At 46.6% G+C, this 16,380-nt stretch overlaps 1 non-coding gene and 1 pseudogene across 1 annotated transcript; both read right to left on the bottom strand.

Moving 5' to 3' along the window:
- Nucleotides 1-12,733: 12,733 nt before the first annotated feature.
- Nucleotides 12,734-12,854, bottom strand: LOC115898014. The gene has a single exon (XR_004057778.1). It is a non-coding gene; the product is annotated as a small nucleolar RNA SNORA32 (small nucleolar RNA).
- Nucleotides 12,855-13,225: 371 nt separating this feature from the next.
- On the bottom strand, nt 13,226-14,448 carry LOC115897572 (annotated as a pseudogene).
- Nucleotides 14,449-16,380: the final 1,932 nt, after the last annotated feature.

Raw genomic sequence — 16,380 nt, 5'->3', positions numbered from 1 at the left:
GCGATTTTAAAATAGACCTTTTTTTTTTTTTTTGAGATGAAGTCTCCCTCTGTTGCCCAGGCTGGAGTGCAGTGGAGCGATCTCAGCTTACTACAACCTCCACCTCCCAAGTTCAAGTGATTGTCGTGTCTCAGCCTCCCAAGTAGCTGGGATACAGGCACCAGCCACCGCAGCTGGCTAATTTTTGTATTTTTGGTAGAGACGGGATTTTGGCATGTTGGCCAAGCTGGTTTCAAACTCCTGACCTCAGGTGATCCGCCCGCTTTAGCCTCCCAAAGTGCTAGGATTATAGGAGTGATCCACTGTACCCAACCCTAAAACACAGACTTTAAAGCAGGCTTGGGGCTCTGCCAATGGGGTAAGAGGGGAAGGCTTTTATAGGGCAAATGCAGAAGAGAGCAAAAAAATTGACTGGTTAATGTTTGAGCAATTCCCTTATTCGGACTATCCTATGGGAAGTTTGAGATAATATAATATACACCCAGTTGGCCACCTATGATTGGTTGAACTTAAGTTCCATTTTCTTGTTCTTGTTCTTTTCTTTTCTTTTTTGTTTTTGTTTTTTGTTTTTTGTTTGTTTGTTTGTTTTTGAGAGAGGATCTCACTCTGTTACCCAGGCTGGAGTGCAGTGGCATGATCACGGCTCACGGCAACCTTCACCACTTGGGCTCAAGTGATCCGCTCACCTCAGCCTCCTGAGTAGCTGGGACTTCAGGTGCACACAACCATGCCTGGGTAATTTTTTTCATTTTTTTGTAGATCCAGGGTTTTGCCATGTTACCCAGGATGATCTTTTTTTTTTTTTTTTTTTTTTTTTTTTTTTTTTTTCTTTGAGACGGAGTCTCGTTCTGTTGCCCGGGCTGCAGTCTCCCGGGTTTATGCCATTCTCCTGCCTCAGCCTCCCAAGTAGCTGGGACTACAGGCGCCCGCCACCTCGCCCAGCTAGTTTTTTGTATTTCTTAGTAGAGACGGGGTTTCACCGTGTTAGCCAGGATGGTCTCGATCTCATGACCTCGTGATCCGCCCGTCTCGGCCTCCCAAAGTGCTGGGATTACAGGCTTGAGCCACCGCGCCCGGCCACCCAGGATGATCTTGAACTGCTGGGCTCAACCATCTGCCTGCCTCAGACTCCCACAGTGCTGGAATTATAGGTGTGAACCACCACACCTGGACGGCTTTATTTTCTTTTATTTTTAATTTTTTAAATCTTTTTCAACATTTTTATTATTTTATTTTTTGAGAAAGGGTCTCACTCTGTTACCCAGGCTAGAGTGCAGTGGTGAGATCATGGCTCACTGTAGCCTTGACTTCCTGGGCTCTGGCAACCCTCCTGCCTCAGCCTCCCAAATAGCTGGAACCACAGGCATGCACCACCATGCCCAGCTAATTTTTGTATTTTTAGTAGAGACAGGGTTTCACTATGTTGGTCAGGCTGGTCTCGAACTCTTGACCTCAAGTGATCTGCCCGCCTCAGCCTCCCAAAGTGCTAGGATTACAAGTGTGAGCCACCGTGCCTGGCCTCTATGCTTTCAGTAAAGCAGATTACCCTCCATCATGTGGGTGGGCCTCATTCAATCATTTGAAGGGCTTAAGAACAAAGGCTGAAGTTTCAGAAGAAATTCTGCCTCAAGATTGCAACATCAAACCCTTGAATGGGTTTCCAACCTGCTGCCCTGTGGGTTTTGAGCTCAAGATTGCAACTTCAACTCTTAGCTGAGTTTCCAGTCTGCCGGCCTGCCTGATAGATTTGGGACTTGCCAGCCCCCACAATCACAGGAGCCAATTCCTTAAAATCAAAATCTCAATCTCTCTCTCATATATATATATTTAGGCAACCAGGCCGATGAGGCTGTGAGTGAGGCCTGAAGGCTGAGGAGGTGTTAACTATACACAGAGGAAGGGAAGAGGGAAAGCTCTGTAGAGAAAAGTAATGGCTCACGTCCAGGCGATGAGTCTGGAGGTAGAGCATGCAGAGGCTTGAAAGAACTGGAGGCTTTCTCCCAGGAGCAAGTGGAAGCTTGGTGGGTTTTAAGTGGCGGATGTCCACAGTGCCAGCCGTGCCAGGGCTGGGGTCCTAACCCAGGTCTCCTTGGCCCCAAGTCCATGCCCTGTCCCAGCACCACCCACCTCACTCCTAAACCAGTGGAATATTTGCTGTTATTTGTTGGTCCAGCTTATATTCTGCCCTTCGTTTGAAAGCAGGGCCCAGCTTTGATTTTTAGGGGGACTCCTTCTCTCCTTGTGCACAGTCTTGCTGGGGCTGTCATTCCAGCTTCCTCCCCTGGGACTCTGAGTTCTGAACAGAAAGATCCAAAGATGGAATAAGCAAGTGTAGGGGGCAGCAGCTGCTATGAGAGTGGTGTGAAACTCCTAGTTGACAGGCTTGTCGTTTGTCTCCTTTACATACACACACACACACACACACACATACACACACACGTTTTATATATACATATATATTTTTTTTTTTTTTTTTTTGAGATGGGGTCTTACTCACTCTGTCACCCAGGCTGGAGTACAGTGGCACGATCTCGGCTCACCGTATCCTCCACCTCCTGGGTTCAAGTGATTCTCCTGCCTCAGCCTCCCAGGTAGCTGGAATCACAGGCACCTGCCACCACACCCAGCTAATTTTTGTATTTTTAGTAGAGATGGGGTTCCATCACGTTGGCCAGGCTGGTCTTGAACTCCTGACCTCAAGTAATCCACCTGCTTTGCCCTCCCAAACTGCTGGGATTACAGGCATGAGCCACCGTGCTGGGCTTCCATTGCATATTAAAATAAATCTCTAACCATGACCCCCCTAGAGTGATTTTGTGTTCACTAACATTTGGAACGGCTACACGAGATGAAGGCAGGTCCTTATGCAGGAGTATGGGGCCTCCCAAATAACACTCTGGTTGGATCTGGCGATGGTGCTGCAGGATGTATCCCGCTCTCTCTAACGTGAAGCCTCTTTAGCCTTATTAGTTCCTATGTATATTTTTCACTGTAAGGCCCAAAACAGGACTGTGGGGGGCCTGCATGCAGGACTAGGTCTGGCTTCTCTGTGTGCCCTTTGACCAGCACTAACCAACCTGGCCCCTTGACAGCCTAGCACTGGGGCCAGATCATTGAGAGGGCATCTCCTGGGAACCAGGCCTGAGCTCCTTGGGGGCAGGCAGGGCTCTGGATTTTATTATCTTCTTATCTTCAGTATTGTGCCTGGCACTACGGGGCCCAGTTCACATAAAGCAAAAGAGGGAGGGACAGATAAAGGAACTTCCTCATCTTCTGCCTCTGAGAAGAGTGAACATACAGGAGACCTCTTGAGCAAGGCTGGCATGCAGCCACAGTGTGCGGGTGTGCCAATATGGATTATTTACATATGCAAATGCTTCCTTCCTGGTTGTCAGTAGTCAGTCCTGAGGCCCCACAAGTGTCCCCGGTGCACTGGCTGCTGTGACGCCTCCTCAGGAACCACCCCCCGCCACCTTCAGGACCCTGCCCCCATTCCTCAAGCTGCAGTTAGTTCTGTTCAGTCAGTGCCCTGCAGGCCAGGTGCTCTGTGGAATATCACCCCTGCTCATGGGTCTTCTGTGCACGGGAGGCCAGTCGTTTCTGGCTGTGGAATTTGTCATGGAGATGGGTGCAAGAACCACTCAGCTGAGACCACTAAGGCAGACCTATGTAAGAAAAGCCAATGAAATTAGGTGGCACTTAGCATGCTTTCCTGGGTTCTCACACCTGGGCAGCAGGTGGCACAGTGCTTTTGGGAGGTGCCGTACTACCTTGCTATATTGGAAAAGCCTTTGACCTTAGAACCGGAAGGCCTGGGTCCTCCTCCAACTCCGAATGTCGTAGCTGCGGGACCTTGAGGAACTTTCCTGGCTTCTCTGTGCTCCTATGAAAACACCCCTTGCACAAGGCTGCCAGGGGGAAGAACATATTGAAAACTTTGGATCTCAGTCCCTCGCCTAAGGTCCTGTGCTAAATTCAGACCTGTAAATATAGCAATGAAGGATCTGCCCCCGCCTGCTGTTCCCAGAAGTACTCCCAGTCCCTGGTGATGGTTACCAGGCTGCCAGGCCGTAACCAGGTGCTCCCTTGGCCACTGACAGAGCCTTCTCTCCTCTGAGGGCCTGTGGGCAATGAGCAGAAAAGGGGGTGGGGATCTCTGCCTCACACGCCTTTCCTCTGCCCTGCCTGGTTCCTGGTGAGTGTGGCTCATTGCCAGGAAGTGTGGGTCACCCAGACTAGGACTCATCATTATGTAGTCAGCCTAGACTTCCTCCAGCCCCATCCCACACTACACTCACACACCACACACTCAGGCACACACACTTGCACATTCACAGACACATACATGCTCACCACTCACACCTCCACACCCACACTCACCCCCACACCCACACTCACCCCCACACAGACAGGCTCACACACATTCCTACACAAGAACATAGAAAAACCCTAAGTGCAGTACATGAAAACATTTTAGGTTGTTCACACATTTTAAACATTTACCAGTTACCGTTTATTCCAATACGTAATGGAGAAAAATGACAAACCTATCAAACTAGGAATTTCACAGCAGTGATTATTTAGGATAGGGCTAAAATAGATAGGACAAGATGTAAGGGAAAAGGAGATGCTTTACACTTTGGGAGGCCGAGGCAGGTGGATCACGAGGTCAGGAGTTTGAGACCAGCATGACCAACATGGTGAAACCCTGTCTCTACTAAAAATACAAAAATTAGCTGGGTGTGGTGGCGTGTGCCTGTAATCTCAGCTACTTCAGAGGCTGAGGCAGGAGAATTGCTTGAACCCAGGAGGTAGAGGTTGCAGTGAGCCGAGATCCTACTATTGCACTCCAGACTGGGCAACAAGCGTGAAACTCTGTCTCAAAAATAAATAAATAGGCCAGGCACAGTGGCTCATGCCTGTAATCCCAGCACTTTGGGAGGCTGAGGTGGTTGGATCACAAGGTCAAGAGATCGAGACCATCCTGGCCAATATGGTGAAACCCTGTCTCTACTAAAAATACAAAAATTAGCTGGGCGTGGTGGCACGCGCCTGTAGTCCCACATACTTGGGAGGCAGAGGCAGGAGAATCGCTTGAACCTGGGAGGTGGAGATTGCAGTGAGCCAAGACCGTGCCACTGCATTCCAGCCTGGGCGACAGAGGGAGACTCTGTCTCAAAAAATAAATACATAAATTAATAATAATAATAATAATAATAAAGGAGATGCTTTAAAGGGAAATGTTGAATAAATTGTGGCAAAAATTGTGTAAATGCTACCCAAAGACCCTCAGCTTTCAGAAGCCCATGGTGATGGGAGTGCAGGGCTGGGGGCTTTGCATGGAGCATCAGGGGCAAGTATTAGCACCCAGAGGTGCAGGAGGGGCTGCCAGCCCAGAGGGAGATTCTGGGAATAGAGGAAGTTTTCCTTCATGCTTATTTAGCTTTCTGTCCCTACCTTAACAATCTTTGCCTACTCCAAGTTTGTGAAGATAGTCTCTAATGTTTTCTTTTAGAGGCTTTAGAGTTTTAGCTTTCATGTGTAGGTGTATAAAAAAATTGAATTAATTTTTGGGTATGGTATGAGATGAAAGTCAAGATTCATTGCTTCTATATGAATAACTACTTGTTCCAGCACAATTTATTGATGTAACTGCCCTTTACCCATTGAATTGCCTTGATGCCCTCGTCAAAATCAGCGGATTGTATTTTGTGTGGCTGTTTTTGAACTCTCCTGTCCCATTGATGTCATTGTCTATCCTTTCCCAATACCACATTGTCTTCATTATCATAGTTTTATTGTCTTCAAATCAGGTAGTATAAGTCCTAACATTTTTTTCTTCTTTTCCAAGATTATTTTGGCTACCCCGATCCTTTTTTTTTTTTTTTTTTTTTTGAGACAGGATCTAACTCTGTTGCCCAGGCTGGAGTGGAGTGGAGTGTGAGGTTAGGCTCACAGCAGCCTAACCTCCCAGCCTCAAACTGTCTTCCCTTCTCAGCCTACCAAGTAACTAAGTAAGTAGCTCAGATCACAGGCACATGCCATCATGCTTGGCTACTTTTTTTTATTTTTTATTTTTTGTGTTTTTTATAGAGACAGGGTTTTGCCCTGTGGCCCAGGCTGTTCTTGAACTCCTGGGCTTAAGAGATCCACTCACCTTGGCCTCCCAAAGTGTTGGGATTATAGACATGAACCACCGTACCCGGCCCCTTTGCATTTCTTTATGCATTTTAGAATTAGCTTGTTTTGGCCGGGCATGGTGGCTTGCACCTGTAATCCCAGCACTTTGAGAGGCCGAGACAGGTGGATCACCTGAGGTCAGTAGTTTGAGACCAGCCTGACCAACATGGAGAAACCCCGTCTCTACTAAAAATACAAAATTAACTGAACGTGGTGGCACATGCCTGTAATCCCAGCTACTAGGGATGCTGAGGCAGGAGAATCGCTTGAACCTGGGAGGCAGAGGTTGTGGTGAGCCAAGATCGCGCCATTGCACTCCAGCCTGGGCAACAAGAGCGAAACTCTGTCTCAAATAAAAATAAATAAATAAAATAAAAAAATAACTAAACAAATAAATGAATGAATACATAGAATTAGCTTGTTTTGATGGGATTTTGATTAGAAATTGCATTGAATTTAAGGAACATTAACATATTTATAATATTGAGTCTTTCAATCTATTGAAAATAACATAAAGTGCCTAGGAGTGATTTAAATGAAAGACGAGCAAGACCTGTATGCACATTGCCAAGAGAAATTAAAGACCTAAGTAAATGGAAGGATGATACAGCATGTTCATAGAACGAAAGAATCAATAATCCCCACTTTGGTGCCTAACCCTCCCATGCCTCTCCATCCCACCCCCCCACCCTCCCCTGCCTCTCCACTCCACCCCCCAACCCTCCCCTTCCTTTCCACTCTACCTCACCCCCCCAACCCTCCCGTCTCTCCACCCCACCCGCTAACCCTCCCTTGCCTCTCTATTCCACTCCCAACCCTCCCCTGCCTCTCCACTCCACCCCCTAACTCTCCCATGTCTCTCCACTCCACCCCAACCCCCTGCCCTCCCCTGCCTCTCCACCCCACCCCCTGACCCTTCCCTGCCTCTCCACCCCACCCCCCCCACCCTCCCCTGCCTCTCCACCCCACCCCCCCACCCTCCCCTGCCTCTCCACCCCACCCCCTAGCCCTCCCATGCCTCTCCACTCCACCTCACCCCCTCAGCCCTCCCCTGCCTCTCCACCCCACCCCTCAACCCTCCCCTTCCTCTCAGCTCCACCCCCCCTGCCCTCCCCTGCCTCTCCACCCCACCCCCCACCCTCCCATGCCTCTCCACTCCACTCCCTAACCCTCCCATGCCTCTCCACTCCACCCCACCCACCCTGCCGTCCCCTGCCTCTCCACCCCACCCCCCAACCTTCCCCTGCCTCTCCACCCCACCCCCCACCCTCCTCTGCCTCTCCACTCCACTCCCTAACCCTCCTATGCCTCTCCACTCCACCCCACCCCCCTGCCCTCCCCTGCCTCTCCACCCCACCCCCCCACCTTCCTATGCCTCTCCACTCCACCCTCCAACCCTCCCTTGCCTCTCCACCCCAACCTTCCCCTGCCTCTCCACCCCACTCCCCTAGCCCTCCCCTGCCTCTCCACCCCACACGCCCACCCTCCTATGCTTTTCCACTCCACCTCCACAACCCTCCCCTGCCTCTCCACCCCACCCCCTAACCCACCTCTGCCTCTCCACCCTACCCTCCTAACCTTCCCCCACCTCTCCACCCCACCCCCACACCACCCACAGCATTGACCTTGCAACTGAAAAATCAGGCAGTCTCAAACATACAGCATTTTTTGTCTATAAAATGGAATTTGGCACATTTGCCTTGACTAGTTCATATATTCATTTAAATAAGTTGGATACTAGGCAGGCCTCTGGTTATGAATACATGCCCTTCTTTTGAGACGCTCAGAGAAAAGTATCATCCAGTGAGGTTCTTTCTACAAAGGCAGTTTGGGCTAGATGTGGTGAGGACATAGAAGTCACTGGGAAATGAAATATGTGCAATCATTTTGAAGAATAAATGGAGTTCTAGCAATAAATGGAGTTAAGCACTTAGAATGTTCCAGGCACCATGCCAACTGCTTTGCATACATTATTTTATCTAATTCTCACAATAACTCTATAGGCAGTGAGTGATTCTTGAAGTATAGATTGCTGACCCCGATGGTCCCTAAGATCCTTTTGGGGATCCACAAGGCTCAAACTAGTTTCATTATAATACTGTAACTTATTTACCTTTTTCACTGTACTGACATTTGCACTGATGGTGAAAGAGCAATGGTGGGTGTTATGGTTTGAAGGTGTCCTCCAAAACTCATGTTGGAATTTAATTGCCATTGTGACAGTATTAAGAGTTGGGATCCTTAAGAGGTTATGGCAAGGGTGGGTTAGTTACGGTGCAAGCGGGCTCCTCATAAAGGGATGAGTCCAGCACCCTTCCTCTCTCTGTCTCATGTGCTTTCTTGCCCTTCCACCTTCTGCCATGGGATGACACAGCAAGAAGGTCCTCAGCAGATTCAGGCCTCTCAACCTTGACTTCCCAGCCTCCAGAACTGTAAGAAATGAATTCTTTTCTTTATACGTTACTCAGTCTTTTTTTTTTTTTTTTTTTTTTTTTTTTTTTGAGGCGGAGTCTCGCTCTGTCGCCCGGGCTGGAGTGCAGTGGCCGGATCTCAGCTCACTGCAAGCTCCGCCTCCCGGGTTTACGCCATTCTCCTGCCTCAGCCTCCCGAGTAGCTGGGACTACAGGCGCCCGCCACCTCGCCCGGCTAGATTTTTTGTATTTTTAGTAGAGACGGGGTTTCACCGTGTTAGCCAGGATGGTCTCGATCTCCTGACCTCGTGATCCGCCCGTCTCGGCCTCCCAAAGTGCTGGGATTACAGGCTTGAGCCACCGCGCCCGGCCGACGTTACTCAGTCTTAAGTACTCTTTGATAGCAACAAAAAATGGACTAAGCCAGTGGGTGGACTGCTGGTGACTGAGCAGAAATCAAGGCAGTGGCACCAAACTGTACTAATGATCACTGCATTCTTCACCACACTTGCAGGAAAAATATTCATTTCACTAAAAATGTCATTAGGAAAGCAATAAAAATTATTAATCTTATTAAATCTCCACCTGAGTTCATGTCTTTTTACCATTCTATGCAAAAAAGTGAGAAATACACAGAAAGTACTTCTAGTAAATTCTAAAGTACAATAGTTGTCTCAAGAAAAAGTACTTGTGAGCTGGATGCAATGGCTCACGCCTGAGACCACAGCACTTTGGGAGGCCGAGTTGGGCAGATTGCTTGAGTCCAGGAGTTGGAGACTGGCCTGGGCAACATACAAAAAAATACAAAAAGTAGCCAGGCATGGTGGTGCATGGCTGTTGTCCCAGCTACTCCAGAGGCTGAGGTGGGAGGACTGCTTGAGCCGGGGAGGCAGAGGTTGCAATGAGCCAAAATCCCATCACTGTACCCCAGCTTGGGTGACAGAGTGAGACCCAGTCTCAAAAAAAAAGAAAGAAGAAAGAAAGAAAGAAAGAAAGAAAGAAAGAAAGAAAGAAAGAAAGAAAGAAAGAAAGAAAGAAAGAAAGAAAGAAAGAAAGAAAGAAAGAAAGAAAGAAAGAAAGAGAAAAGAAAGAAAGAAAAGAAGGAAAGAAAAGAAAGAACAGAAAGGAAGGAGGCAGGAAGGGAGGGAGGCAGAAGGAAGGGAAAAAGGAAGGAAGGAAGGAAGGAAGAAGGAGGAAGGAAGGAAGGAAGGAAAAGAGAAAGGAAAAAGGAAGGAAGGAAAGGAAAGAAGGAAAGGAAGGAAAGGAAGGAAAGGAAGGAAAGGAAGGAAAAAGGAAAAAGGAAGGAAAGGAAAAAGGAAAGGAAAAAAAGGAAGGGCCGGGCGCGGTGGCTCAAGCCTGTAATCCAGCACTTTGGAGGCCGAACGGGCGGATCACGAGGTCAGGAGATCGAGACCATCCTGGCTAACACGGTGAAACCCCGTCTCTACTAAAAAAAATACAAAAAAAACCTAGCCGGGCGTGGTGGCGGGCTGTAGTCCCAGCTACTCGGGAGGCTGAGGCAGGAGAATGGTGTAAACGCGGGAGGCGGAGCTTGCAGTGAGCTGAGATCCGGCCACTGCACTCCAGCCTGAGCGACAGAGCGAGACTCCGTCTCAAAAAAAAAAAAAAAAGAAAGAAAGAAAGAGAGAGAGAGAGAGAGAAGGAAGGAAGGGAGGGAGGGAGGGAGGGAGGGAGGGAGGGAGGGAACTTGTGCTTTTGTATGATGTATGATTGTTTGAGTTGCAAGCTAAATTAGTCACTTTTCTCATGGAACATCATTTTTGCTTGAAAGAATGCCTGCAGACAAACTGTGGTTAATCAGATTTGAAGCCTGGATACACATTTTCTCAAAAATAAACAAATGAGCCTGCCACTTCAAGAAAAATGACTGACAGTATTTATTGCCAATAATAAAAGACGAATTTTCTTTTTTTCTGTTTTTGTATCCAGCTGAAAATTTTGAGTTTTAAGTGAAAATTAGAATTTGGGGAAAATTGTGTCTGCCGTGTTGGGCCTGACAGCTTCCTGGTACTGACAGACTTTTCTGATGAGATTGGTGGCAATATTAGCCATATGATTTTTCTGTGTTGAGAATAAAATGTATCAACTTTTGGAAGACTGGCATATTCAGTAAATCAATACTTCTCAAATGCCTAATGTAAAAAGTTACAAAATCATGCGTAGGTAAAAGATCCACTTAAAGTGGATTTTATTTTTATTTTTATGTTTTTATCTTTTTTTGAGATGGAGTTTCATTCTTGTTGCCCAGGCTGGAGTGCAATGCTGCGATCTCGGCTCACTACAACCTCTGCCTCCCGGGTTCAAGCAATTCTCCTGCCTCAGCCGCCCAAGCAATTGGGATCACAAGCGTGCACCACCACGCTCAGCTAATTTTTATTTTATTTTATTTTATTTTTGTATTTTTAGTAGAGACAGGGTTTCACCATGTTAGTCAGGCTGGTCTCGAGCCCCTGACCTCAAATGATCCACCCGCCTCAGCCTCCCAAAGTGGTGGGATTACAAGTGTGAGCCACCGTGCCTGGCCAGACCCATGGAATTTAATGTAACAGAGTATGGAAAATTTATTGACATAGGTGCAGATTTCGCATGGCAACTGACTCTGAAACACTGCCACTTACTGACTTTTGGTGCAGGGCCAAAGAATATCTATAACAATTTGAGAAGACTACTAAAATACTCTTCCCAACTATAAATTTACATGGGGTTGGGTTTTTTCATATACTTCAATTAAAAGTACATATCTCAACAGATTGAATGTAGAACAAATGTGAGAATCCAGCTATCTCCTATTAAGGCAATTTGCAAAAATGTAAAGGAATATTCTTCTTGGTAAGTATTTTTGTTTGGGAAAATATAAATAACATTTGATTTATTTATTTATTTATGGAGACGGAGTCTCGCTCTGTCACCCAGGCTGGAGTGCAGTGACTGCAACCTCCGCCTCCTGGGTTCAAGCAATACTCCTGCCTCAGCCTCCTGAGTAGCTGGGACTACAGGCACCTGCCAGCATGCCCAGCTACTTTTTTGTATTATTTTCTTTTTTCAGTAGAAACGGCGTTTCACCATGTTGTCCAGGCTGATCTCAAACTCCTGAGCTCAGGCAATTTGCCTGCCTCAGCCTCCCAAAGTACTAGGATTAAAGGCGTGAGCACCATGCCTGGCTAAATAACACTTTAAAAAAAAAAAAAAAAATAGGCCAGGTGTGGTGGCTCACGCCTGTAATCCTAGCACTTTGGGGGACTAAGGTGGGAGGATTGTTTGAGGCCAGAAGTTCAAAACCAGCCTGGACAACATAGTGAAACCCCATCTCTAAAAAAAGTAAAGAAAAGAAACAAATTAAAAATAACTATGTTGCTGGGCACAGTGGCTCATGCCTGTAATCCCAGCACATTGGGAGGCTGAGGCGGGTGGATCACTTGAGCTCAGGAGTTCAAGACCCGCCTCGGCAACATGGTGAAACCCTGTCTCTACAAAAAATACAAAAATTAGCCAGGTGTGATGGTGTGTGCCTGTAGTCCCAGCTACTTGGGAGGCTGAGGTGGGAGGATGATGTGATCCCAGGAAGCAGAGGTTACAGTGAGCTGAGATCATGCCTCTGCATTCCAGCCTGAGCGACAGAGTGAGACCCTGTCTCAGACAACTATGTCAACATGTAATGGGTTTCCTATTGTTATTTATTTATTTTTTTTTAAAGTCAATAAATTTTTATTCAAGGAATTCCATGTTGTGATTTCTTCCACTGTCCATCAAGGTCACTTTAGATCCCCTAAAAAGCTGGAGTCAAAAGATCTTCAAGTTTGCCCTTTTTAATGAAACTGATCCAGCTGTCCTGTCAGCCCTACATAACAATATAAAAGTAAATTTTACATTTCCAGAGATGATTGTACAGTTAGTGAACATGAATGAGTCCTAGAACCAGCCTGAGTTAACTCTACTACAAACTGCTTGGTTATTAGCATCCCACAAGGGTTACAATACAAAGGCAAAGCACATTTGCATGATTCAAGAGATCTAGCAGAATTTTAAAATCTCATTGATTACTGATGAAAGTTATTAGAAAAAAAAGAAAAATCACATGTGGTTCACATTGTATTTGTATTGCATTTCTATTACAGTTTATCAACTGTTCCCAATAAGCTGATTGCTAGCAAAGTAGCAGATAGAAAACCTACTGGGAAATTTTTTTATGGTCATGTCCACAGCAAATGAGAAACTGCATTCTAAAAGCCTTGGTAATGACCATTCCTACTGTTATTTTTAAATAAATAAATAAATATGTTTTAATTTCTCAGCTATGTTTCTAATATAGTAAACATATGGATAATACATGGATATAACCAGCATAAACAAAAACTCTTGGTGGTCTTTAATTGTTCAGAATATAAAGGAGTCCTAAGAGGTGGAAGTTTAAGAACTGTTGCCTGAGGGATAAACGTTATTAACCAAAATCTGTGGATTAGAAAACTGAGGTTTAGAGATGTTTAATGACTTGTGCAGGTCACATAGCCAGTGGATGGGGAAGTCACAATCCAAGACTTGCTCACTCTACCACAGGAGGCCACCTTGCAACAGGTCAGCAAGCAAGGGAAAGCCCTCCTGAAGCACAGAGATGTCTAAGCAGGGGATGCTGGAGGCCCTGAAGAGGCAAAGAGCACATCTGGGGTGGGGTGGGGGATCTGCACAGGGAAAGGAACCAGGGAAAGCCTCTCAGAACAGGTGACACCCACGCTGGGATAGGAAAGAGAGGTAGGATTTTGACTGTTCAGAAATCATGAGAGACTCCACAAATCAGTATGCTTTATCTCAACCACATCCAGACCTGGGACTAGTGAGGACACTCTGATTGACTCTGTTTTGTTTTGAGACAGAGTTTCAGCCTTGTCGCCCAGGCTGGAGTGCAATGGCGTGATCTCGGCTCACCACAACCTCCGCCTTCTGGGTTCAAGCGATTCTCCTGCCTCAGCCTCCCAAGTAGCCGGGATTACAGGCATGCATCACCACGCCCGGCTATTTTTTGTATTTTTACAAAAACCCTTCAAAAAACAAAAATTGATCCTTTCAGTTAATTCTGGTGTGGGGACTGATGACTTATGAGACAGGGATGAGAAGATAATTATTTTTACTGTGTATCCTTTTGTCCCTTTTGGATTTTATATGTGCACATGGATTAACTATTTACACAAACATATTAAATGATGTTTGTAAATGAGGTCAAAACCCTGTCTCAAGTAGAGACAGGGTTTCACCATGTTGGCCAGGCTGGTCTCAAACTCCTGACCTCATGTGATCTGCCTGCCTCGGCTTCCCAAAGTGCTGGAATTCCAGGTGTAAGCCACTGCGCCTGGCCCACCCTGATTGACTCTAGTTATGTAAAGGTGTGATGTGCTTCAGTCAGTCTGAAAGTTCCAGGCTCCTGTCCCTTGTTTGTGTAGGCTATCTTTCCATTAGTATGGGCTCCACAATTCACTAATTTAATTTGAACTTTATAAAAGCCTTGGATGGGAGGATGAGTGAGTGTCATTGTTCTTATTCTACAGAAGAGAAATTTTAGGGGGAAAGCGTGTGTGTGTGTTTTTTTTTTTTTTTTTTTGAATATACAAAGAGATAGATAGCATGGTTTTCTTTCACTGAGTGGATGTCTTGGATAATCTATTCAAGCCAGATCACATAGCCTGGCTTAATGAAACCTATATCCTTTGCAGACTGACAAAAACACTGGCGGCACACATTGAGGCTGTTATTTCCAAATCAGGCCAGTCTAGTTTGAGCCAACACAAGAGTGAGAACCCTGACCCAGTTTTCGAGGCTGGCCCCAGTAGAGCTGCTGGTGCCCCATCTTGAGGTGTACTTTCAGGAGTGCAACAAGGCAAAAGGAAAGAGCTCCAGAAGAGAAAATGAGACTCTAAAAGGTTAAGTAAGAAACTGATCATTGCAGGCTGGGTGCAGTGGCTCATTCCTGTAATCCCAGCACTTTGGAAGGCTGAGGTGGGTAGATCACCTGAGTTCAGGAGTTGGAGACCAGCCTGGCTAACATGGTGAAACCCCATCTCTACTAAAAATACAAAAACTAGCCGGGCATGGTAGTGGGTGCCTGTAATTCCAGCTACTTGGGACGCTGAGGCAGCAGAACTGCTTGAACCTGGAAGGCAGAGGTTGCAGTGAATGGAGATCACACCATTGCACTCCAGCCTGGGCAACGAGAGCGAAACTCTGTCTCAAAAAAAAAAAGATAAAGAAACTGATCATTTCAGTTAATTCTGATGTGGGGACTGATGACTTATGAAACAGGGATGGAAAGATAATTATTTTTACTGTGTATCCTTTTGGATTTTATATGTGTGCATGGATTAACCATTTATACAGACGTATTAAATGATGTTTGTAAATGAGGTCAAGGTATTTTCCCATGTGGTAGAACTGGGGTTCTAGTTCCAATCATTGAGTTCCAGAACCACATCCTAACCGTAATGCTTTCCAGCCTCCTAGAATATACTATTTTCCATCTTTAAAAGCTGTGGAGCCTGGATGTCAATGTAAAACATTTTTATCATAATTAATAATGCCACTAGATAGAGGGCCTTTCTTTTCTTTTTTTTTTTTTTTTTTTTTTTTGGTGATGGAGTCTCGCTCTGTCATCCAGGCTGGAGTGCAGTGGCCAGATCTCAGCTCACTGCAAGCTCCGCTTCCCAGGCTCACGCCATTCTCCTGCCTCAGCCTCCCGAGTAGCTGGGACTACAGGCGCCTGCCACCTCGCCCGGCTAGTTTTTTGTAGTTTTTAGTAGAGACAGGGTTTCACCGTGTTAGCCAGGATGGTCTTGATCTCCTGACCTTGTGATCCGCCCGTCTCGGCCTCCCAAAGTGCTGGGATTACAGGCTTGAGCCACCGCGCCCGGCCGATAGAGGGCCTTTCAAGAGGCCATGATTTGGGCCTGGTAGGAGCTGCTTTTATCTAATCAGTGATGGTACATCAGGCCAGACCAAAACAGAGGGCACAGCATTGCAGGACACTGGAGAGGGCAGCTCCTTTCTACCCCAGCTTCTTTTCAGCCTGGGGTGGGGTGAGGGATCTGCACAGGGAAAGGAACCAGGGAGAGCCTCTCAGAACAGGTGACACCCATGCTGGAATTGGAGAGACAGGTAGGATTTTGACTTTGCAGAAATCATGGGAAACTCCACAAATCAGCATGCTTCATCTCAACCACATCCACACTGGGACAAATGAGGACACCCTGATTGACTCTGGTTACTTAAAGGTGTGACGTGCTTGATTCAGGCAAATATAGCCAGCCCACAGAGACAGCAGGTGAGAAATGATTGACGGCTGAAACCTATGGAAGGGGAGTTTTACCAACTGAATTGCCAGGTCCCAAATCCAAATTCCCTTCTGTCCTATTAACTACCACCTAGACCCGACTTTTTTGTTTGTTTGTTTGTTTGTTTGTTTGTTTTGAGACAGAGTCTTGATCTGTCGCCCAGGCTGGAGTACAGTGGCACAATCTCAGGGCTCACTGCAACCTCTGCCTCCTGAGTTCAAGACATTCTCCTATCTCAGCCTCCTGAGTAGCTGGGATTACAGGCGCGTGGCACCACACTCAGATAATTTTTGTATTTTTAGCAGAGACGGAGTTTTGCCGTGTTGGCCAGGCTGGTCTTGAACTCCTGACCTCAGGTGATCCACCTGCCTCGGCCTCCCAAAGTGCTGGGATTACAGGCGTGAACCAATCTGCCTGGCCGGGTTCATGCTTTCTGCTTCTGGAAATGCAGCCAG

The sequence above is a fragment of the Rhinopithecus roxellana genome, chromosome 5 (genome assembly GCF_007565055.1).
Source record: "Rhinopithecus roxellana isolate Shanxi Qingling chromosome 5, ASM756505v1, whole genome shotgun sequence".
NCBI classification, from domain to species: Eukaryota; Metazoa; Chordata; class Mammalia; order Primates; family Cercopithecidae; genus Rhinopithecus; species Rhinopithecus roxellana.
This window is presented reverse-complemented; position numbering and strand designations above follow the sequence as displayed.